The 25,375-nt window shown below is 43.6% G+C and overlaps 1 protein-coding gene and 1 long non-coding RNA gene across 3 annotated transcripts in view; one reads left to right on the top strand and one right to left on the bottom strand.

Moving 5' to 3' along the window:
- Window positions 1-2,179: 2,179 nt before the first annotated feature.
- The window catches only part of RFFL (ring finger and FYVE like domain containing E3 ubiquitin protein ligase), a 68,864-nt gene continuing 45,668 nt past the window's right edge, over window positions 2,180-25,375 (top strand). The window contains exon 1 of one of the 2 annotated variants that reach the window (XM_084863584.1): window positions 2,180-2,399. The gene's annotated coding sequence lies outside the window, so the exon portion shown is untranslated. Of the gene's footprint in view, window positions 2,400-21,366; window positions 21,509-25,375 lie in introns of those variants that run through there. The other variant, XM_084863585.1, reaches the window with a different exon arrangement.
- Window positions 17,209-23,673, bottom strand: LOC311611444. The gene is made up of 3 exons (XR_014793109.1): window positions 23,546-23,673; window positions 21,349-21,473; window positions 17,209-17,730 (listed from the first exon to the last, which is right to left on the bottom strand). It is a non-coding gene; the product is annotated as an uncharacterized lncRNA (long non-coding RNA).

The raw sequence follows: 25,375 nt of genomic DNA, 5'->3' as shown, positions 1-25,375 counted from the left end.
TTCTGTGCATTAGCTCATTTAAATCTTCCTACCAAGCATGGATCAGAGTGCGGAATCTCAGAGGAAAGGAGGGGGAGGGCGGGAGATAATCAACCAAAGACCGTGTATTCATGCATATATGCGTAACCCTTGGACACAGACAATAGGGTGCTAATGGCCTGGGGCGGGGGGTAGAGGAGGGGGTCAATGGGGGAAGAAGAGACACATAGTATTACTTCCAACAGTAAAGAATTATATATTTTTAAAAAAAATTTTCCTACCGACCTGCATTTCAGGGACGAGGAAATGAGCTCAGAAAGACTAAGTCAGTCGGTGAAGGGCCGGGATGGGCTCTCAGCACCAGCCATTTCACTGCACCGCCGCCTTCCCTGGGACAGTCTCCTCACCTTCCCAAGGTGAAGAGAGCTAGTTCTGGGGGTGAGACAGGGAAATGCTAGCTGAGAGAGGTGCTATAGAGCAAGGGGAACAAACGAGGGTTTTGATATTGACTCTGAAATGTTTTAAATTACATTACAGCGGGCTGGAGAATAGGAGAAGGACAGGACAGTTAGCCTGGTCATAGCTGGGGCCAGGTGCCAGACGGCTCACATTCCTGAATATATGTTGGAGCTTTTGAATCAACATCCAGACGGCTACTAGCCCACTGCTAGTTGGGGCATACGATCTTGCATGGGCATAAACTTTCAGGACCATTGCCTGTAACCAGTCAAAAGTAGTAAATATTTTCTTACAGAGGCTGCTGTCATAGAATTGCTCCCTCACTTCATCTTATCGCACCACCTTACCTGCAGCCGATGTAAATTCTTTCCAAACACCTTACATTCCCTCTCATCCTCCCCTCCATGAGATGTAAGAAAGAGGCCTGCCAACGCCAGGACCATGGGACACGTTGCCTTTCCCACATAGGCTGCTGGTGCTGCTGGTTTAGACTTCACGCCCCAGACCTGGTCCTTTATGGCCCAGTAAACCCTTTCTTTCTTTTCCTTTTTTTTTCTTTTTAAATATATTTTATTGATTTTTTACAGAGAGGAAGAGAGAGTTAGAAACGTCGATGAAAGAGAAACATCAACCAGCTGCCTCTTGCACACCCCCTACCGGGGACGCGCCTGCAACCAAGGTACATGCCCTTGACCGGAATCGAACCTGGGATCCTTCAGTCCGCAGACCGACGCTCTATCCACTGAGCCAAACCGGTTTCGGCTAAACCCTTTGAAAAGGCTTTCAGCCCTGGCTGGTTTGGCTCAGTGGGTAGAGCATAGGCCTGATTCCGGCCAAAAGCACATGCCTGGGTTGCGGACTCCATTCCCAGTTGGTGGTGTGCAGGAGGCAGCCAATCAATGATTCTCTCTCTAAAATCAATAAAACATATTAAAAAAATAAAAAGGCTTTTAGCATGGAAGTTAAGTTTTTTATTTAACAATGCCCTGCAGGTCTGGCTAATATTACCTTACAGCTGAGGGACCTTGAATAGGCTAGTGAGCCCCGGTGGGCCTGGGTTTCCTCCAATGTAACTTGGGAGCCATCACCTGCTTATACCATCGCGAGGAACAAGGAGATACGAAGGTGTGGCAACTTTCCAAATTTTTTTTTAATTGGCATTTTTCCCGTTTTTTTTTTTTTTTTTTTTAAATAATTTTATTTTATTTTTATTGATTACAGAGAGGAAGGGAGAGGGAGAGAGATAGAAACATCAATGATGAGAGAGAATCATGGATTGGCTGCCTCCTGTATGCCCCCCACTGGGGATTGAGCTGCAACTCAGGCATGTGCCCTTAACTGGAATCGAACCCTGAACCCTTCAGTCCACAGGTCGACGCTCTACCTACCCACTGAGCCAAACCAGCCAGGGCGTTTCCAACTTTTATTATGCAACGAGTTCGAAGAGGTATTAAGGGACTCGCCCATGGTCACCAAGCTGGACAATGACCCAGCGGAGACTCTGACCTGGACCCTCAACTCCGCGTGGAGAGCAGACGCCCTGTCACCCGGGAACCCACGCCTTGCCCTGCGGCGGCGGCTCGGGCACCGGCAGCCGGGCTCCGCCAGGGGGCGCGCGCGCGCGCGGAGGCCGCGCTGTCCCGGCGGCGCGCGCCCCTCTCTATGGTGCTCGGGTGCGGCGGCGCGGAGGAGGCGCGCTCCCGCGAGGGGCGTGTCCCGCCAGGGGCGGGGCCACGCGGGGGGCGGGACCAGCCCGGCGGCCGGCCGGGGATGGCTGAGGGCGGGGGGGCCAACTTCCTGGGGCCGCCGGTGAGGATGTCGCTGCTGCCCCCCGCTGCCCCTCAGCCCCGGAGACGCGGCCGCGGCGGAGCCTGGAGCCCCCCAGCCTGAGGCGCCCGCCGCCCGGACCCGGGCCTCACGCCTCCCCTCCCAGGTGCGGGCCGAGCCGGCGGCCGCGGCAGGTGAGGAGGCGGCGGCGGCGGCGGCGCTGACCCGCGGGGCGCCCGGCCCGGGATGGGGTCCAAGGGGGAGGCTGGAGCGGGGCGCTGCTCGGCCGCGGTGTCTGGTCCGGGGCGCCCTCTCCGTGCGGACGCGGCCTGGGACTCCCCGCCCCGCCCCGGGGCACGGGATGGGGAGCGCCTGCACCGCTGGAGCCTCGTGCCGGGCAGCCCGCACCTGTCCCGGGACCGGCCCCTCCAGGAACGCGTCTCCCCTGGGGGGCCCCCCGGGGCGGGGAACCTCCGCTCTCCGGACGCCGCACGGACGGACGGACAGACAGACGGGCAGGACGGGGAAGAGGCTGCTTAACGGCGGAGTAAACTGAGTCAGGACGGGCGGCCTGCGCCCCCTCCGGCGAGGGGCCGGCCCCGCTGCGCCGTGGGGAGGCCCGCGGGCTGCTGGCAGGGAGGGCGGCGGCGTCGGGGGGCTTTGGGTGGAGAAGTTTGGGGACTTGTCCTGTGCTCGTGGGGGACCGTGTGAGGGAGGTCGCCCGGGGCTCGGGCGGGGCCTGCCTGCAGCTCGCCGCCCGGGGGACATGGGACCAGGGATGGGGAAGGAGGGTGGACCCGGGAGCCCGAGCCGGGCAGCCAGGCATCTGTCTGTCTACTCAGAGCCTGTTTCAGGCTGGCAGGAGCTGAGAACAGCACATTTTCTCCTTTTTGTGGGCCTGTCATTGGCTCTAGGGGGGAAACACACACACACACACACACACACACACACACACACCCCTACCCCCTGCTTGTGTAATGAACAGAGTGCTCCACGCTCTCCCCGTCCCCCCAGGGCAGGAGTGTTGTGAGCTTGGAAATGGGGTTTTACCCACCACCGTCACTTTGCACCCTGGCAGAAGGCCAGCGACGCGATGAACAAACATCCCAGGTGCATGTGACCCTTTAAGAAAACAGTAAGGACCGTATTCCATCCCTTTTGCAAGTGGTTGGGAGGCCGGGGAAGACTTCCGGTCTCCCCTGTTGCTACAACAACCCTTTGGAGGAGCTTGTGGTTTTTCCCAGTGACAGTTCAAGTTACTGAAATGTGGTCAGGGCTGTTGGTTTTATTGAACCAACTTTTCTAGGAATGGTAGAGCGGGGATGTGGTGCCGGGCTGTGTTTGTATACAGAGTTGTAGCGGTGGCAGCTGGCGGGAATACTCCTGTTCCGGGGGTTTCAGGTTGGACAACTTACTTATCCTTTTTTCCTGGTTGCATTCTCTTTCACATTCAAGGAAATCGATAGTGCCGTGTGTTTCTGAAACGTTGTCAACTTTTCTAATCATTTTAGGCTTCAGAAATACAGTTTAAAAAATTTACAGTTTATTTATAGCGGCGTTAAGTTTGGAAATTGTATATGACAATTGCAATAGCTTCCTAGTAACTTGGCTGTGCTTGAAGAAAATCCCCGTGTAATCCAGGACACCCCCTTTCTAATGTCTGTATAATTATGAAGACCAGTTCACTAAAAACTTTCGTATTGATCAGGTAGACAGCTGTTAAGCTGACTGTTTACACTGGGGTTAAGGGTTGTAAACTTTCCAAGTTGACTCAATTTAACCAGTTGCTAAAATCATACACACAGAAGGAGAGAGCCCTTCTCAGAATGCTTAGGAATTAGTTTCCAAACTTTTCCCCAGCCCAAGTCCATTAACATAACTCTGCTTAGCACACCATCTAATAGGAATATCATTTTAAGAGCTTTAAAATAGCAGCGGAAAAGGCGTTTTCAGTTACCATCATTTAAGAAGACAAAATAGCAACAATAACAGAAAAGGACAATTTCCCCCTAATTACATGTTTATTGTGGAGTTTAATACAGCCACACCCGACTATAAGAGAGTGGTGCCTAGGACTTTTTGAAAGCACTTACACCTGAGGTGTGTTAGGGAGACTCATTCCAACTTGACTTTTTTTTAATCCTTATAATAGAACCTTTACTACTACTACTGCTATTTATTGAAAAATATATTTTTATTGATTTTAGAGAGGAAGGGAGAGGGAAGGATAGAGATAGAAACATCAATGATGAGGAATCATTGATCAGCTGCCTCCTGCACACTCCCTACTGGGAATCAAGCCCACAACCCATGAGCCCTGACCGGAATTGAATGGTGACTTCTTGGTTCATAGGTCAGTGCTCAATCATTGAGTCATGCTGGCTGGGCTGTTGCTAATATTTTACTGGAAGATTAGAGACATCAAACCTGTGCTAGCCATAGTGCTTGTTTTGGGAGGAAAGATTTAAACTCTGCCCTTGGAATTTCAAAACCCCTGCAATACAGAGCTAAGATACAATTTAGAATTTAACGGAAATATGTACTTTAAATTGCTGTTGTAGTCTCAAGGGGTGAGCTGCTTCATCATCATCATTATTTGGTTGTGGTTACTGATGGTTATTTTTGTTTGGTTACTGCGTATTGGCAGTAGTTACTTGTGTTGATGTAAGAAAGAGTCTGGCAGTTGTAAGGACAGTAGTTTTCTATCCAAATGCACGGAGTCCCGTTTCTTCCATAGCAACATGGTCTGGTCACTTTCATGTTTTGACTTTTTTATTCATGGGGTTTTAAAATCCTAAAACCAGTTGGGCTCTTAATAGGAAATCCTGTTGAGCTCACATGAAAGCCATCCCACGATCCTCAGCCTCCTGGGATCAAGACCTCGCTTCTCCCGGTTCCAGGTTTTATCAGTTGCCATGGTCAGGACAGCGGTTCTAACTAATCCTCTAATGCCATTCTTAGTTTAAACTCATTGTCCTCTTTTCTCTTCATTAAGACTGTCTAGAAGTTTCTCTGCTTTCTCTTATTCAGGTTGAATATTCCCCATTTTTGATGCCGTTGGGCCTGTTAACATTCTAAATTGGAGCTCAGCAGTTGGTTAAGAGAGTTCTGTACGTTTTGAAACATTTTCCTTTTTCAAAGCAAGCACAAAATCTACATTTCCTTCAGGGGAAACCAGCTCTTTGAATCTCATAGAAAAACAAAAGTAGTCTTTTCCAGCTTTCCTTCCACCAACATAAAATCATCTTTCTTTCTTTCTGGTTTTGCCTATATAGTGATGCACTGGAGAGCCTGCCGTCTCCTGAATCATCAGAAAGGTCACATTGTATTCAGTGCAGCCTTAGCGTTTTTAGCATGTTTTATTGCAAGGGATTTTCAAGAGCCAGTGCTCTTTGAAAGATTCGGTGGTACCTAGCCCTTTGCAGCTGAGTCACTGAGGGGTTCCTTAAAAATACAGGTTTTCTAGTCCCACCTCCTGGGGAGTTTGATTGAGGGAGTAAGTGATCTACATTATAAAAACTCTGGCATCAGTCCCAAAAGCTCCGCAGGTGATGCTGACTCGTAGCAGGTTTGGGAGCCACTGTTGTATTGCTTTGAAATTCTTTATAAATTGGTAGTCCCTTTAAAAGCATCATATTTTTCAGGATGTTTGATTTGCTAGAATAGCCCATTTCCTAGTCCTGACAGATAAAAAGAAGCTTTTATAACTTTTATGTAAATTGCTTTCCTGAGAGGCCCTCTCGGCTGCATTATGTAGTGGGAGTCACGAGAGAGGGTTGGTGAAAGTGGCTTCCTGTATTTCCTGAGTTGACAAATGAATGATAATGGGGAAACAGCTGGAAGTCTGAAAACTAGTCAATCTGGTTATGGTCAGTGTTGGAGAGGAGAGAGGCCTGGGAATTATCTGTATGTAGGGTTTTTAAATAAAGCCAACTTGCCAGATGTTTCACTTCTACATAGCTGAAGCGCTTATTGAAAATAATAAGATGTGTAGTAGTCAGTAAAAACGTAGTCACAAGTACTTTGCTGAGTTCATGGAAAGAAGAACAATTATTGAAATACAGAACCATCTGAGTTAAAACAGAATTGGGGAATTAAATATGTTAGGGAATTAAACTTGGGAAAAGCAAAATAAACAATGTAGGAAATAGACAATTGTGGTTTTGAATCCCAGCTCCTCCATCTCCTGGCTAAGCTCCTTTAGACATGTTATTTAACCTCGGTGAGCTTCATTTTCTCTTCACCTGTGCGGTGGGGAAAAAAATGCCTGATAGGATTGTTACGTGGATTAAAAGAGGTAAATATTGTCTGTGTACGTTGTAGCAAGCCAGTGAATGTTCTTTTCTCCTACTTTCTCGTAAGATTTTTATTCTGTAAGCTTAAGATGTCTACTTCTGAAATCTAGCCTTCTCTATATCTCTAGGAATATCTACTCAGTCAGCTTTTTCTTTTTTTTTTTTTTTAAACCTTTTCAATTACAGTGTACATTCAGTATTATTTTGTATTAGTTTCAGGCATACTCCATATGTTTTAGACAGTCATATACTTTACAGAGTGTTCTCCCCCCTACCCCCCTGATATTTCCAGTACCCACCTGGCCCCATACGTAGTTATTACAATACTAGAGGCCTGGTGCACAAATTCGTGCACAGGTGGGTGGGGGGACCAGGATGCAATTGGCCTGCTGGGAGGCCCTTGCCCACCTGCGATCCGGTGTGTCCCACTGACATTCGTGCTGGTTGTCGGGAGCCACCTGGTGGCCAGTTTTATATTGTTTCTTTCTTAGGGAGCGTCTAGGGAGGGGACTCTGCGGTTTTGGGATCATGCCAGCTTCGCTGGTCCGTCGGTGCCTGGCCCATTCTCCGGAGATTGGGCCTGCAGGACTTCCGAAGGAGTGAGTGGCTGCCGCTGGGCTGGAGGGCCACAGGGATGGGTGGGTCAGCTGAGTGGTCCTCGGGCTGTGCGAGTGCACTGCCCACTAGGGGGCAGCTCCTGCATTGAGTGTCTGCCCCCTGGTGGTCAGTGCTCATCATGGGTTGTTCAGTCGTGTAGTCCCTTAGGCTTTTATGTATGTAGACATAGATTATTAACTGTATCCCCTTTGCTGTGCTTGACACCCCCATGACTGTTTTGTAACTACCGATTTGTACTTCTGAATCCCTTCACCTTTTTGTTTTATATACTCACCAAAGACATGTTCATTGATTTTTGGAGAGAGAGAGAGAGATAGAGATAGATAGATAGATAGATTGATATGTGTATGTATGTGTGTGTGTGTGTGTGTGTGTGTGTGAGTGAGAGAGAGAGAGAGAGAGAGAGAGAGAGAGAGAGAGGGAGAGATGAGAGAGAGACATTGATTGATTGCCCCACAGGTGGGAGGCTGGGATCAAACCTGAGACCTTTCACAGTTTCAGGATGATCTCCAACCAACTGAGCCACACCGGCTTGGGCTTCACCTTTTTCACCCAGTCCTTCAACTCCCCTCCCCTCTGACAACCATCAGTCTGTTCTCTATATTTGAGCCTGTTTCAATTTTGTTTATTTTGTTCTTTAGATCCAACATTCAAGTGAAACCATATGGTATTAGTGGTATTTGTCTTTCATTCAGCTTTTTTAGATGTGTGAAAGAATGAGGAGTAAAGTTAAATGTTAGGGTCGCCGAAGGAGGAACACTGGAGGCCAGAGGGGTGAGGGATGACGAATTTATTGGGTCATCCGGAAACCCAGATGGGCTGAGCCCCCAAATGGCGCCAGCTCCCAAAGACTGGGAGTCAGAGGTTTTTAAAGGACTAGGCAGGCTTTTTCTGGCGGAGAATTCTCTGTGCAGGGCCGGATTCTGGGGAACTCCAGAGCGGAGAGATAATGGTCTTAGCAGGTGGAATGTGATCTAAGCAAGTGGAATGTCCATTGTGAAGTGGCCTAAAGGTCAGTTCCCAGGGGAGAGGTATCGATTCAATTATTTGATCAGACCTCACATTAAGAACTAGAGATTGTGGGTAAGAATTTTTTTTTTTAGGTGTGGAATGTAGGCTGTTATCCAGAGTTATTGTCTGCAGGAATAACTTAACACTATCCACATCCTGCTTTACATAGCTCAGTTTAGGCCAGGAGGCTTTGAGGGCGTCCCCATTAGGTAGCACCTGACATCCATTTCTTTCTTCATCTCCCCTTCTCTCCCCTTTGGTCTCTTTTGTTTCCTTTTCCCTTTCCTTTCCCTCTTTCAAATTGGCCTTCCATTATTGAAGGCAGGCCCCTGGAACGCCAGGCTGAGAGGTTGCCGGTTGCTAACACCTGTCTCCCAGCCAGATGAATAGGCTCTTTTGTGGGCAGAATGTTAAAAAAGCTCATTAGTACAATCCTGGTTTGAAGGACCTATTAAGGATACAGCATATGTAAATCACAGAGTGACTTAAAGCCCATTCTAAAGATTTGTTTCTTACACTGTACATTTTGTATATTGAATTATAATGTTGGTTGAATTTTTACATCCCAACCATGAATTTTATTGCCCAAACAGACTATTTTCTGTCGTGTTGACTGGGAATCATTTATATTCTAAAGAAGTTCTGCCCTTAAGGGCCTTTGTTGTATTCCACAAATGTCTAACGAGTGTGTAATACAATTAAATTTTGTTCACTGCGCTGCTGACATAATTAGTTTAATTTCTGCTCCTTATATATTTTTGTTGGCAGCTGGGAAATTAAAATACTAGACGTTGCATAAAACTGCTTTTTTGAGGGTGATTTTACTGTCTGTTGAATGTATGTAGGCCCCAGGGTACATTTTTAAAGATGTCTTATTCAACTTTACTGTAATAGTCTCTTTCTCTCTATAGAATGAATGTATTAAGACACATAATTGGCTATTTAAGCATTCAAAAGAGACAGTATTTGGCCTTTACCCCGTGATTATATTGTTTTCTACAGCTCTTGAGGAAATGTGTGTAATTTTTGGGAACCCCTAAGTATATTACAGTTACAGGAGCATGTGAACTTTTGCAAAGACTAGGGAACGGAGTGGTTTTCTCAGATAAGGTGTATTATTTAATTCTCTCCCCAATTCACTGCTCTCTTCTTTTTAGATCATAGTGTTTGCAGACCTGATGCGAAAGGCTGTGATGCCTGGCAAATCCACTTCACAATTTTTCTGTGATTCCTTTCACGGGATCATAGGCTCCAGTCTTCAGGAACAAAAGTTGTTCTCAAGGAGACTTTACATTTAAAAACTAATCCACACGTAATTCCCTACAGGATTGTGGAGAGATTCTCACCAGGCTACCGATTTCTTGGAGTTAGGACCTACACAGATTTTTATCTGTTGAGGTTGCTAACCTTAACCGCCCCCCCTACCCTCCCTTCACTCCCCCCCCCCCCCTTAATGAAAAGTGACCTTGGTCTGGTAATTTCTCCTTGTCCTCTCCTTCAAAAGAAACAGTGAAACCTTGCTCTCAGTGGCTACAACTCTGTGTGCTGAATTTGAACTTGTGTTGAATTTGAACTTAAAAATTTTTCATTAAGCAAGAGTTACTTGACTTTTAAAATTTGCTCCTTCCCAGTGCTACGGGTTCGCGTACATCTCCTAGTTTAAGATGCACATGCGTTTTCTTTTCTAGAATTGCATTAGCAATGTTGTTTCATTATCGCTTGCCTGTGGAGTGGTCAGGCTCCCTGGGACGCCCTTTGTTTCCACCAGGCCGGTTCTAAGGGCAGGGGAAGCCCAGCCCCATTTGAACTGTTTGGAGCCAGAATGATTTGCTGAAACCCTTTAACTGCCTTGATCCTCTTTAAAGAAATGCTGCCTAGTCATCCTGAAATTTATAGGAGGAAGTTTGGCCAAGCGGAGGCTCTGCTAGCCTTTGAGTAGTTAAATGTAATTTGTTAGTAATCAGCACCATTGTTTATTTGTAACTGCTGGATTATGTTAACTGAAAAGAAAAAAGAAAAAAAAGGCTTTTCTTAAGTAAATGGAATGCCCTCACCAACGCCATCTTCCTGCTTATTTCACTCTTCATTTGCTTTGGAAAATCTTTCCAGTCTTAGTCCTGATCGCACAGACTTATGGCACAGGGAATCAATATTTTTTATCCTAAATTATAAAGGAAATTGTGTGGTCCCTCCAGCATTTTCTTCAAATCTAACCTTTTTTTTTTTTTAAGTTATTTTTATTATTTTCATAATGATTAAGATGTCTGCTTGAGAAATAACCAAGACTCCTCTGTTGACTCCCAACCTTTTCCTAGGCCTGGAGTGAATGGGCCGATAGCCAATTAATTATACCCTTTGTGACCAGCCTAAGTTATTGTTTTACATGGCGTGGAGGAAGATTCACTAGAGCATAGCCTTTATTTGAAAATGCTGGGCAAAAGGAGCATTCTAATTTGGAGAACGAGGGCAGAATGTTTTCTAGGGCTTTCTCAGGAGTGGGTCTACTGAAGTTCATTAGCAATCATTGGGCAATTTGGATTTTCTGGATGGAGATGGAGAGGAACAGGGACTAAGATTTCATGCAAGGGGCATGGGGTGGGAAGAAATAACCAAGGGACTAGGACTTGACCAGTCCACAGTGGAAAATTCTTAATTCTGCATTTCCTACCTTCTGGGCATGACTAGATTCAGGTACCATTCGTGGTCATTTTGAAATCGGACAACAAATGGGTCCGGTTTGCCTGTCACTACTTGAGCCTGTTAAGCAGAGAAAGGGTTGACTCATGAGCATTTATTCCAGTCATGCGGGTAGGATGGGAAAGCATCAGGTCATCCACGAAAATCTGCTCTGCGCCCCTCCATAAACCAGCTGCTTACATGGGATCGGAGGACAAATATGACATGGAGAGGTTGGCAGGAGGAATAAGAACGGGTATAATGGTTACAGATTACAGGCAATGTGGGCTGGGGTTTACAAAGGGCTGGGGCCTCTGGTGTCCACAACAAGTGGACATGATAATAGGCAGCTCTCAGATGAGGAGAAGGGGCCGCATCCAGGTCTGGGGGCATACAACTCTCAGCCAGGTCAGAATGTGCTTTCTTTCATCAGAATAAAACAATCACGATTAACAGAGCGCGATTAATATTTTTTATAACTATAGCTATTCTCCACTATACTATTTTTCCCTCCTGCCCCTAGCAATTTGACCATATATTGATGGAAGAGTTTGCATAATCATTCTGTGTCAAAGCTGAAGTTTACTCTCGCCAGTGTTTGCTACAGAGCAGGTGGGGAGGGGCAGGCCATGATATTTCCAGAGAACTTGTCAAACAGGCACTCCACCCCCTTCACCATATGGTTGGACCCAGTGCTCCAGGTGACGCTGAATCATCATGCCAGCGCCCACAGATCTAGTTCTGTGTTCCCAGCTCTGACTATTGACAAAGTTGCAGACCAGTAGCTTGAATAGTGACAGTGAATCAGCTGATTAAGAGGGGACACAAATATGATAGACCTGCAGCTTCACCTCTAGATGGTCTTCATCAGATTCCTAAATTTCATTTATTTAAAAAAAATTTATACAGCACATCAACATGTCTCATGTACAACCAAACAAATATTAGCCCGACTGGTGTGGCTCAGCGGTTGAGCATCAACCCAGGAACCAAGAGGTTGCTGGTTCAGTTCCTGGTCTGGGCATGTGCGTGGGCTGTGGGCTCAGTCCCAAGGACAAGGCGTGCACGAGGCAGCTGATCGATGATGTTCCTCTCTCATTGATGTTTCTATCTATCTCTCTCCCTTCCTCTCTCCCTAAAAATCAATAAAGACATACTTTAAAAAAAATTACATTACAATTACATCTAATTTGTTTTTTGTTTGAGATACAGGCTAGCCACACCTGCTCTGTTATTTGAGGAAACACTTGCAAATGACAACCTTGTCTTGTCTCATCTTTTTAGAAACAGCAAACATTATAAAAATAAGCCATGAGTTTTGCTTAGGGAGGGATTGGAACAAAATTTAAGAGTTCTGAATATCATGTCAGGAAAGCAGTTTTTGATGCCAGAGCATGTAGTTAAATGTTTATGTGTAATTTAATATGTACATTTGATCTTCCCAACCAAACCGTATTTTTAAAATGGGGAAAAGTTGAAATTTGTTATAATATATTACAAATTTATAAAAGCATATAATATATGTGTTTTAATATACTTATTTAAAATATTGTTTACTTAAAATAATTTCTTTATCAAGGATTACATACAACTTGTGACCTTTATTCATAAAGGCATAAATAAGATTATATATTACTGAAATAGATGTCACATTTTAGTGGGTATAGGAATCTCCTGGCTCAGTGGATAGAGCTGTCAACCTATGGACTGAAGGGTCCTGGGTTCAAGTCCAGGAAAGGACACATGCCCAGGTTGTGGGCTCCCTCCCCAGTGGGGGGCATGCAGGAAGCATATGATCAATGATTCTTTCTCATCATTGATGTTTCTCTCTCTCTCTGAAATCAATAAAAAACATATATATATATTCTTAATATATTTTATTGAGTTTTTACAGAGAGGAAGAGAGAGGAATAGAAAGCTAGAAACATCGATGAGAGAGAAACATCAATCAGCTGCCTCTTGCACACCCTCTACTGGGGATGTGCCCACAACCAAGGTACATATCCTTGACCGGAATCGAACCTGGGACCTTTCAGTCCACAGGCCGACACTCTATCCACTGAGCCAAACCGGTTTCGGCAATAAAAATGTATTTTTTAAAAAGATAGATTCCTGGTTCCTAGCCTAGACCTACATAATCAGTGTTTGGGAATGAAGCTGGGATCTGATGCAGCACCTCTGCAGACATCAGGACACATGGTGAGGTTGCAGGCTCCAGCCCCAGTAGGGGGTGTGCAGGAGGCAGCCAGTCCATGTTCTCTCTCTCCCTCTCCCACCCCCTTTTCCTCTCTCCCCTCTCCCCTTCTCCTTTCTCCCTCTCCCTTCCTCTCTTTCTAAAGTCAATAAAAATATTTTTTTTTTAAAAAAAGAAAAGAAGCCGAAACCAGTTTGGCTCAGTGGATAGAGTGTCGGCCTGCAGACTGAAGGGTCCCAGGTTTGATTCCGGTCAAGGGCATGTGCCTTGGTTGTGGGCACATCCTGGTGGGGGGTATGCAGAAGGTGTCTGGTCGATGCTTCTAGCTCTCTATCCCTCTCCCTTCCTCTCTGTAAAAAAAAAAATAAATACAATATATTAAAAAAAGAAAAAGAAAAAGAAAAGAAATAGGTTCCATTTCATATAATGTGTGTTTAAAATTATCCTTTTATAAATGGGACTCCTTGTTTGGAATGTGATTTAAAAATATTAGCAATACTTGTTACTTGTTTTACTAGTTTTAGTTCTATTTGTACTGAAAGATTGTTTTCAATCAATAGTTTATTCCTAATTCTAAAATTATAATTGTATTTGTTATATAAACTATTCACTTTAAAAGCACATTTGGCTAAACAGCATTGGGTTAGAGGAGAATTTATTGGTAGTTTTTTATTTTTTATTTTTAATATATATATTATTGATTTTTTTACAGAGAGGAAGGGAGAGAGATAGAGAGCTAGAAACGTCGATGAGAGAGAAACATCGACCAGCTGCCTCTTGCACAGCCCCTAGCGGGGATGTGCCCGCAACCAATGTACATGCCCTTGACCGGAATCGAACCTGGGACCTTTCAGTCCACAGACCATCGCTCTACCACTGAGCCAAACAGGTTTCGGCTATTGGTAGTTTTTGTTCCCTCCCTCCCTCTTTCCTTTCCTGTTTGTCAATAGGCCTTCTCAATAAATTGGCTTCTACATAAGATATAAAGATGTTGGCATCCCATGATGCCTCCTGTTGTGAGTGATCGTGAAATAAATGGTGATAGACTACTTTTAGTAAAAAGCCCTGATCTGTAAGTATAGAAAATAAAACTCTGAACACGTATCCTGCTTTCAGTATGTGTGAGGCCCTGTGCGGACTGGGTTAGAGAATCACAGGGGAAGTATCATTTTAATTTTTTCCACTGACCTCTCCCTCACATTGTGAAGACAGCTACCGAGACTTTGGAGTCAGAAGCAAAACTATTTGCAGTAAGAAGCCTGTCACCTGGGAGGTGCCCTACCTGGTAACCAGAGCTTTCACAATTTATTGTCTAATTGGTGCAGTTTTTAGATGCTTTTGATTTCAAGCGGATACTTTTTGGCTGAATGCTGAGCTCAAATTGCAGTGAGTTCATTCAGCATGGGTTACTTTTCCTGCCTTCTGATTTCGTTGTTCATGGCTCGAGGGCGGCTCAGATAAAAATACCTGAAGGGATGCTGTAATTAATATAAAAATATTAAGTTATACCAGGTGCTATTATTTCTGTAGACAATATTGGCATATGTTCTAAGGCAATATTAAAAATGATTATTGTTTAAAAATTTTTAAAAATTAGATTCCTTTATTTGGCTTAAAATTTGTTCACTAGCTTAACTTGCCACAAAATGATAGATTATATAGAAAAAATATTCTCCACAAATGAAGTACTTAAAATATTGCAAAGAAACCAGTAACATATGAATAATTGGTTTGATTATTTCAGATTTATTGTTCTCTGTTCATTAAAGTGTCAATCCTAAGAGCTTATGCTAAAATCCAACCATGAACCAATTTGTCAGATTAGTTTAAATTACTGTATATACTTAAAAGAATATGACTTTTTCTTGAAGAAATAGCAGCTACTTACTTAATCTGACCTTCTATCAGAGTCTGAATAATTGATATTTTACTACATTTATCACACATTAAATGTTCATGCACAAAATTGAGGAGCTATTATGGTGAATATTTTTTTAAATATTTCATTGATTTTTTTACAGAGAGGAAGGGAGAGGGATAGAGAGTTAGAAACATCGATCAGCTCCCTCCTGCACACTCCCTTCTGGGGATGTGCCCACAACCAAGGTACATGCCCTTGACTGGAATCGAACCTGGGACCCTTCAGTCGGCAGGCCGATGCTTTATCCACTGAGCCAAACCAGTTAGAGCAATGGTGAATATTTTTAAAAAATACTTTTATATTTTATTTTGGTAAGAGTTCAAGTTTTCTAGATGGAGGTTTTGCTCTAACACTAAAAATTCCACTACATATTTTAAATTTTACTCTAGCTTCTGCTCAATAAAAAACAAACAAACAAACAAACAAAAAACACCAAAAAACAAAAAAACAAAAACCTGGAGGGATAGGGCACAAATAATGCCTGAAATGTATTTCAGGTGGTTGGACCACTACCTGATCGATGTTGAAAGACTTTTTTTTTTTTTCCATAGGAGGCACTGCCAAATAATATGAAATGTGCTTTGCTTTACAAAGTTTTCACACTTCCTTAGTACTCCATAGTGGTTGGACAGTTGAATGAATAATAATAATTGCATTTTACAGTCACCCCTCCCCCCATCATCCTTAATCCTTGGCCACCAGTAATCTGTTCTCTGTCTATAATTGTCATTTCTGAAATTTATGGGAATGGAATCACAATAGTATGTGACTTTCTGAAATGGGCATTTTCTCATTTAGCACTTCCATCAAGTAGTCGAGGGTAACAATAACTCATTCCTCTTTATTTGCTTATCCTTCCATGGTATGGATGTACCACAGTTTAACCATTTATCTATTGAAGGGCATTCTGGTGCTTCCAGTTTTTGGCTATTACAGATAAAGCGGTTATGAACTTTGTGTGGATACCAGTTTTAATTTCTCTGGGTTAAGTGCCCAGCAATGCAATTGCTGCATCTAGTGGATTAGGTTTTTAAAGAAACTGCCAAACTATTTTCTAGAGGTGGCAAAACCATTTTACAGTCCCACCAGCAATGTATGAGATCCAGTTTCTTTGCATCTTTGCCAGCAGTTGATATTGTCACCATTTTTCTTTTTTTTTAAGCTTTTCTAACAGGCAGCATATCTGGTTTTAAAGTTAATCAGGTTACTTAGTAAAACTGATCTGACTGACAAAAAGCAAAGGTTTTTGAGTTGAGGGTTGTTATCCCTCCAGGTGGCTCTGCCTCTGTACAGTGCTCAGTGGTCTGTTGCCTTGCATTTTTAATTTCCTTGCTATGGTTTCCTTAAGGGAAGACTAAGGAAGACTAGACTTAGAGAAAAGCAAGAACTGTGAGCATGAGACTCTCTTCCTTTATCTGGCAGTACCCAGCACAGCCCTGCTTCTAGCACAGTGCTCCCAGCCATGGTGAACAAACGATGCTATCCCCAAACTATGAATTTTTGCTTTATTCTTTATAAATGTGCCTCAGTGAATATAGCCTTAAGTGTACTAATAGATGGCTCAGAATGGCCCTCAGAACTTGATAAAATTGTTCTTTTTTGTAAAGTAATCCTAGGTTCTTCCTTTCTGGTAATACTAATTAGCTTGAACTACTCATTTTAAAATACTAAAGTAGCCCTAGCTGGTTTGGCTCAGAGGATAAGCGTCAGCTTGCGGACTGAAGTGTCCTGGGTTTGATTCCTGTTAAGGGCACAAGCCCGGTTGTTGGCTCGATCCCCAATAAGGGGCGTGCAGGAGGCAGCCGATGGATGATTCTCATCATGGATGTTTTTATCTTTCTCTCCCTCTTCCTTCCTCTCTGAAATCAACCAAAATATATTAAAACAAAACAAAACAAAACAAAAAACCCCCACACAAAACAAACTAAAATAGCACAGAATTATATATATAAAGCAGAAGGCAAACTCCCATTCCTACTGGAAATGACTATTCAATGATTTTAGACATTTTAACTATATGTGTTTTGTATCTTTTTCTCTCTGTATATGTGGGGCAGGCAAAAGTAGGTTTACAGTTTAATAGATAATAATAGAAGAATAAACGCTGTTTCATGCACTCACAACTGTAAACCTGCTTTTGTCCATCCTTATATGTATATATGTCCTGTGTATATATTTGTGTGTATGTGTGTGTGTGTGTGTGTATTCCCCAGCTGCTGTTTTATAGTGCCTTTTTTTTTTTACTCCAATGGATAATGTATAATAGACATTTTTCCCTGTGCTTTTTTTTTTTTTTTAAAAGCACTTAATGCCTGAGACAGAGCTTTGGGTTCCTTTCTCTAACCTTTTTTTTTTTTTTTCTTTTCTTATAAAAGGGATGAGAGAAACCTTTGAAAGACCTAAACAAAACAGATTTTATTCCTGTTTCAGGGGTTTGGGTTGAAATAAGGATGTTAGTATATATCTGTCCATTTTTAAAATAACGCATCTGATTTTATGATGTGATCTCTTGCAGAACCTTGAGGGAAGCCAGAACTGTGAGCACAGTAATCTTTAGAGAATGTGCCGTCCTTTGGGTATTTGTCTGTTCCTCAGTAGCTTAGTCAGATAGTGTTTTCTTAAGTGCTGCTGAAGTACAGTTCAGTCTTTATTTTGAAATCTGTCTTCTCTCCCTCTTCCACTACTTTGATTACCTTGATGGGACATTCAAGCTGCGCAGTCTTATCCTTTTATTTCCATAGCCTTCAGAAGTCAGTTTGAAGATTAACTGTAGGTGAACAGGTAATCTTATCTGCTTGGCGAGGCATCACCTGTCAAGATGAAACACATGTCAACAAAGGCCTCCTAGACTTGAGGACCTGAATGAAGGTAAATCGTGTGGATGATAATTTAGGAAATTTGACTGATTGGAGGCAGAGCATGAGTATGGAGTGAGGGATTGGAGAGGGAGAGAATGAAAGGAGAGAGAGAGAGAGAGAGAGAGAGGGAGGAAGAGAGAGAGAAAGAATGTATGTGTGTGTGTCTGTATGTATGTATTTGGGGAGGAGAAGAATCCAGAGGTATACAGTAAAGGATTCAGGGAGTCTTTGAAGTGGAGTTTTAGAATCTTTGTTCTGAGAGGGTGGTTACTGGGAATAGGTCTGGAGCTTACTAGCCATTTCATTAGGAAGCTGTTTAGGTGAAGGAGTTGGATGACAAGGGCCTTTTCCCTGCCCTTTTTCTGAATCCGCAGCTCCGTACAGAAATTACACCCACCCAGTGGTGCCCAGATTGCTGTTGTCAGGCGTCGAAAGCGCGCTGGCCAAGAGAGCGGAGTGGCCACACTGCTGACTTCCTTTCTCCAGTGTTGCCCTCAGGTCCTCACACTGTCCCGGCAGCTTTGGATTTTTCCTTTTCCTGCAAGCTTGCTGTGCTTTTAGTTCCCGACATTAGGAGCCCAGTATTTCATTGCACCCGAGGTAGGCAGTTGCTATCCCCTTGATATTGGATACCTTTCTGAACTCTGAAGTATTATACCACAGTGGATAGTAAAGTGCCTACAATTACATTACAGAGCAGATTCTGGTAACGGCACCGGCGCGGACAGGCTTGGCCTGTGTGCCCTCACCAGCTCCGGGTTGTTCTGCAGCAAAGTGCTGTGGAGCGGGTTGGACCTCACACAGTGCCAGCTCCGTATCTGAACATGAAAGTGGCTCGTTAAAGATTAAAGGGCCTGCCTGGTCCTCCCGGCCCCAAGATGGTATGATTTCCACCATGGCGACAGGCTCTGTCTCCCAGGAGAGGCCATTTTATACAGCGGGTTTGTGCTTCCAAATGGTACAGTGAGCCTGCATCGGCTGATGCTGCAGTGATAAGTTGGCATTTGGGTCCTCTCAAGACATATGAGCTATATAGCATCCCATGGTTTGAATTTCTGGGCAAAACTGCCTCATCAGGAAGTCAGAAGCCTCTACTTCCAACCCCTGCCTTTGGGGAGTTTTTCTCCTTTGTTTTATTCTGTTGCGTCAAGTGAATTTTAATTTTCACAGGCATAAAAATCCCATTAAGCCCCTTGTACTGCATCCCAGGTGTGGAAATGTCTCAGTATCGCACCGCTGTGGGTGACAGCCAAAATCCTTAAAAGTAGTTAGGATAACGGTCTCTAGACGCTTGAAGAAAATAACGGTCCAGCGGGCAAAATAAATTCAGTTCAATTGTTATGTTCATGGCGGTTCTTGTGGGTGAGGGGACTCATGTCTAAGACATGCTCAGTGAGACTACAGTTCAGTGGTGTTTCAACAAAAACTTTGTTTTACTGGGAACAGTGCTTAGGACACATACCTATGACCTGTCTCTCAGCTCATGATCCAAGGCCCGTCTGCATCAGAATCACTTGGGAGAGGAGGATACTTATTAAAAATCCCCACTATGGGGCCTCCGTCCACTTTTGTGAATTCAGTGTCTGGGCCTGGGATGGGCAAAGATAATTTTCAATAAGCACCCCTGTTGATTTTTAAAAAATATATATTTTATTGATATTTTACAGAGAGGAAGGGAGAGGGAGACAGAAACGTTGATGAGAGAGAAATATTGATCAGCTGCCCTCCCGCACTGGTGTTTATCTTAGTATATTAGTTACATAGCTCTGATGTTTCTGGTCCTCATGTTGCTGTTCATATAATTTACATTTATTTCCTGGGCACAATGCCCTCCGGATTTTCTCTTCCTTATTTACTAACCAGAAGGAGTCAGGAGCCTCCAACAATATACTGTTTCTTCCTTATGGAGGTTCCGTATTTGTATATTCTGATGTGCCTTGAGAGTTGCTCCATCCCTGTTAGAATGTTTGTGACTTATCGTCCACTACAGCGACATTTTTTAAAGCGTGCTCCCTGAGATAACGGTTGTTAACTGCTGTAAGGATGCCTTTATCATTTGAAAAGGACTGATTAACATACACTGTAGGAAAACTTTAAACACAGCCATTTTCTGAAAAGGGAAACACTGAAGGGCGAGGAAAGAAAAGAGGAAACATAAAACCTTATGCAAGCTCAGTATGGCTGACTTCTTGGAATAATATAATTAAGGGGAATTAAGTGAGTTGGATAAAAAACATTTTTTAAAGTTGCTCTTTGAGAAGGAATAGAATTAAGTAGCATATTTTTTAAAACCCAAATTATGATGGTCTACATGTGTATTTTAATTGACCTATATCATATATTGAATGACCATCGGGATGGCAGCTGCGTCCAGTTTGAGACTAGGTGTGGTGCCTCGAGTGACTGGGCTAAGAAATAACTAATGACCATGGGAAATTGTGAGCAAGGAGCCAAAGGATCTGATGCGAACTTTAATTTCTTTTTTTTGTTAAATGAAAACACAAAGAAAGCAAGGACTTAATCTTTTGTTTTCTTTGTCTTGTATAGCACCAACGCCAATTCTAGCCTGTTAGGGCAAATTAATAATTGTTGTTGGCCAAAACCGGTTTGGCTCAGTGGTAGATGACTGCGGACTGAAAGGGCCCAAGTTCGATTCTGGTCAAGGGCATGCACATTGGTTGTGGGCATATCCCGGTGGGGGTGTGCAACAGGCAGCTGGTCGATGTTTCTCTCTCATCGACGTTTCTAGCTCTCTCTCTCTCCCTTCCTCTCTGTAAAAAATCAATAAAAATATATTTAAAAAAATAATTGTTGTTGATGAGCCAGTCATTCTAGAATTGATTTTTAAAACTAAGCTAGCCAATAAATGAAAATCAACAAAAATGTAAGGATTTTCCTTTTAAAAGCAAGTGTTAATGCAGTTTTTGCAGACTCCTGTATTCCTTAAACATCTAGTAGCTGATGGTGGGTAATTTAGCTTTAGTATAAGAGAAGGTGACAGCCGATAAAAAAGAGTCCTCCAGTATTTATCTTAATTAGAGAACTCAAGTTGTCTTAAAGAAATAGAGAGGTCAGAGAAGGCCTAGTGGGAAAACAGCGAGCCTGGTCAGAGCTGAGAAAAACTCAGCCAGTGGTTTAAACAGCCCGTGATGACTGAGCAAGCTCCCCTCGCCCTCTGACCGAGGCGTTCTACAATAATTTGTAAATGCAAAGTGACTTTATCAGCCTTTTGGGGGAAATCCTCAGAGCAGTGAACCTGCTACCTGCAATAATCCTGCTGTCCTGAGCCCCAGCTGCTCTCAGATGAAATTTCAGAAGGTGACCACCCGAGTTTTCTGAGTAAAGGCTCCAGAGTCCACTGAGTGACCAGCATTAGAGGAATGAGGTTTACTTGTCCCCAGTAATCAGCACTCGATTAAAAAAAAAAAAAATCAGTGGGGCACCTTTTCTTTCCTCGGTTGCAGTTGATTGCGGTTGGCTCAGGCGGAGTTGTTTGGGAAATGTGAGTTTTGCCTGGCATGAGTCAGCACTGCCCTGGGTAACTGCCTGCTCTGTTGCAGTCTTGCTTACCAAAGATATGTCCCCAGGCGGCACCATTCACTTTGCCTGAAAGCGCCTGCTGTTGGCTCCTGAGATGATCTCATCTGAATATGGCTCCAAGGACTCAGCGGCAGGAACTGGAGGCAGCTTGCTCTCTGCAGAGGCAATGTTTTGAAACAGGCAAAATCAGGTAACTCAGACGGTTTCTCTTAGTTCCACTAGCTAGACTGAGCTGCAGTGGAAAATCCTTATTCAGAAGTGAGTTACTGCCTTATCTTTGGTATCTTAAAGTTAATCCTTTAGCTCTTTGGGGCTTACAGGGGAAAGTTTTCATTTCATTCGGCATCTGGATGTGGTTTTAGACCTAATTAAACCACGTGTTAGATCAACCTTAGAGAAGTCAAACAGATTTACAGCTTTATACACCTTTGCTCTTGGTTTCTGTTCTTTTTGTGTCTTGTGAGAAATGGTTTAGTTAAACCAAACTATTGTTAAAGAAAGGGAGAAGGCAAACATTTGCTTATCTATCTAGTGATCATGAATATTGAATTGTAGAGAATTCAGTCTACCAGTGCGTTTCCCTATTATTTTCTGAGCTATTAGGAATGTTGCAGGCAGTTAGACGTGAGCAGAGTAAGAACAATGGGTCAGGTACAGAAGGTCACCAGGGTGGAAAGCCCCAGGTGTCTAGCAAAGGACAATTGTAGCGTGGGACCACACCACCAAGGTGACTTTTCCTCCCCTATCATATTGCTGGTCAGGAGATTTGAACCCCTGACCTTTCCTCCCTAGAGATAACATTTAGACCTCAGCTGTATTTCAGCTCCAAGGCCCAGAGAAGCAATAAAACCAGCCATGTCTGGACCAGCTGCATTGAGTAATAACACTTTGCCCTGCTGCAGGCAGGCAATCGGTGGAGACCACAACTCTGAAAGGACACTCCTGGGAAACTGCTAAATATGCAATTGAGATCTTCCCCAGGGACCTCCCCTAAAATGTTCACCCTTAAAACCCTTAGGCCAGGACCCTTTACGCTCTCCCTCCTGGCAGCGAGCCCGAGCCCCCAAACTCCAAGGGCCCTTCCTTCACCTCTGTAACTTGTTTCCTAAGCCCATTTCTTTTAGGAATTGCTTTTTCTACCTCTATGATTTACCAAGTAAATGTTCTCTTACAGTTTGGGTCTTGGCTTTGAATTCTTTCCTAGCCAGAACCCAAATGTCGAGGTTGCTGGACCCAGGTTTGGTACAACAGGAAGAACCTCCCATCATCCCTAATTCTGTTGAGGCTATTGCCCTATCTCCCCCTCTTCACCTTTAAACTTTTAAAATCTTCAAACACTAGGTAATTCCCCCCTTTGAAGTTTGCTTCTGCTCCTTACAGTTGTCTCAAGTGTCCATGTTCTCTTTTGCCTCAGGCCTTTGGACAAATAGCCTTCTCTGAAACACCCTGCCTCAACTTAGCCCCAGTGAACTGGCTTCCGCCTGGAAGTCCTTCCTCTATGAAGTCTCTTCTTACTCACCAAGACTGGAAACTCAGGGAAGTCTGTGTTTACTCCAATCATACGACATATTGAGAATCAGCTTCTCTTGTTAAAATTATATCTAGGGTGCTTGGCAAATAGTCGGCTCTCAATAAGGGTAGAATGAGGAAGGGCCTATACCAGTGGTTGGCAAACCGAGGCTCGAGAGCCACATGCAGCTCTTTGGCCCCTTGAGTGTGGCTCTTCTACAAAATACCACGTGCGGGCGGACATGTACAGTGCGATTGAAACTTCGTGGCTTATGTGCAGAAGTCGGTTTTCGGCTTGGGAGAGTCTATTTTGAAGTGGCCTTCGAAGAAGTTTAAGTTTAAAGAATTTGGCTCTCAAAAGAAATTTCAATCGTACTGGTGATATTTGGCTCTGTTGACTAATGAGTTTGCCGACCACTGACCTCTTCTCTACTTCCACAACTCTGATCGTCTTAGCAACCCTTTATTTTGGCTCCCACCCCCATTATCCTAGTGATGTTTCCCTGAAGATCAGTAAATTCCTAATTCCCAAACCCATGTTCTGGTTTTAGCCTTCATTTTATTTAATCTCCAAAGCACTTGGCACTATTAAACCACTTTTTTCCCCAGCAACCCTCTTCATTGGCTTGCCTTGAGTATGTTTTCATTCTTCCCCCACCCCCTTCCTCTGAGGATCTCTATTACACCCATGAATTCAGCTATGCTCAGTATTTCTTACCAGCTCAGCTGTTTCTCCCAAACTTCAGATCCTTACTTCCAACTTCATAGATCTTGACAAATTTTGTCTAATTCGACAAAGCCTACTAGGTTGTTTAAAAGGCACCTTCAATTCAGCACATGCACACCATTATCTCCCCTACCCAGCATGTTATCTGCTCATATTGCTGTATGTTTGAACTCTGTTAATTATATCCAGACAGTCTTCCTGTTTACTAGTACTCTCTTTATGCCTCTTGTTCTGTAAGTATGCTAAACCCACAGTTACTAAACCCTTTTGTTTACTATTGTGTTGAAGTACTGCTTGATTTATGCCTTTTTAAAAAAAATTAATTAATTAATTAATTTATTTATTTTAACATATTTTATTGATTTTTTTTTGCCCCCCTTCCTCCCTCCCACACATCCCCTCCCTCCCCAGAGTTTTAAGTCCATTGGTTGTTCTTATATGCATGTATACAAGTGTGCCTTTTTTTTTTTTTTTTTTTTATTAAATACATTTCTTTATTGATTTCAGAGAGGAAGGGAGAGGGAGAGAGAGATAGAAACATCAGTGATGAGAGAGAATCATTGATCAGCTGCCTTCTGCGTGCACCCCCCTCTCCCTCCCACTGGGTGTCTAGCCCCCAACCTTTGCATATACCCTTGGCCAGAATTGAACCTGGATCCTTCAGTCCGCAGGCCAATGCTCTATCCACTGAGCCAAACCGGTTAGGGTTGTGTGTCTTTTCTTTATTCCTATTGTACTGCCTATATTTACCAGAGGTGGAAAACTAGATGCTTTTGTTTAACGAACCCAATGGCTTACAATTTTGTGTGCGACTGCTTTTAGGCAGGGCCTGCACTCTTCAAAGGTTACAGATGCTACCACTCTCCCAGATCTTGTACACTAAAGATTTACTCACTCTGCCTCTAGGCATCTGAGTTTCTAAATTCTGGTTCAGACCTTAGCAAATCTTGACCTGACTTTGCCACTCCATAGGTCTTTCTCTGCTCCATCTTCATATTCTTGCCAAAGTTATTTTCCTAAAGGCCAAATCTAATCTTTTCAGTCTCGGGTCTTCCGAGTGGCATTGGTTCCTTATTTCCTGCTTAGCTCTGATAGGTAAAGTCCTTCACGATTTGACCCTGCTCTACCTGTTACTGTTACCGTCTTATTTCTTCCTTTCCCAGCCATTTCTCTCCTGGACTTTGCATCTTTCTAGTTCCTGGTTATACAGTGTCCTGTTAGGACTCTGCACTTTCCCCAGTGCCGCCTCTTCTATAACCTGCAAAGTGTTCACCACCTCCCCTAGGAGACTTAGTTCAGATGTTACACCTTTTCTGACTTTCTCATATAGAGTTATTCTTTCTTATTTCTGCAGCACTATGGGTCTCTTCCACTAGACTGTTGAGTTCCTGGCCCCTGACCTAGTTCCAGCAGACAGTGGCTGAAATGGGTCTTCAGGGTCAAACCACTAGCCCAAATGTCTTTGTTACTCTTGGCAGTTCTCTTACAAGATGGCGTGTTTTTTGAGGGGAAGAAAAAAAAAAAACAAAAAAAAAAAACAAGATGGCGTGTTTTTGAGTTCTGTTTGATGAACGTGAGCCCATGGTGCCTTGTTCTGTGTATGTCACTTGAAACCATCAGCTAACCATTCAAAGTTAGTTTGAAGATTTATAGGGCTTGCTAAAACTGAGTTTCATAATGTCACCTAACATTTTTTTTTAATCTCTTTTTCTTATTTATTTATTTATTTAATTAATTGATTTCAGAGAGGAAGGGAGAGAGATAGAGAGCTGGAAACATCAATGATGAGAGAGAAACATTGATCGGTTGCCTCCTGCATGC

The sequence above is a fragment of the Pipistrellus hanaki genome (assembly GCF_964339955.1).
Source record: "Pipistrellus hanaki genome assembly, chromosome: 16".
Classification (NCBI taxonomy): Eukaryota; Metazoa; Chordata; class Mammalia; order Chiroptera; family Vespertilionidae; genus Pipistrellus; species Pipistrellus hanaki.
Note: the sequence above shows the minus strand (reverse complement) of the source record. Positions and strands in the feature narration are given on the sequence as shown.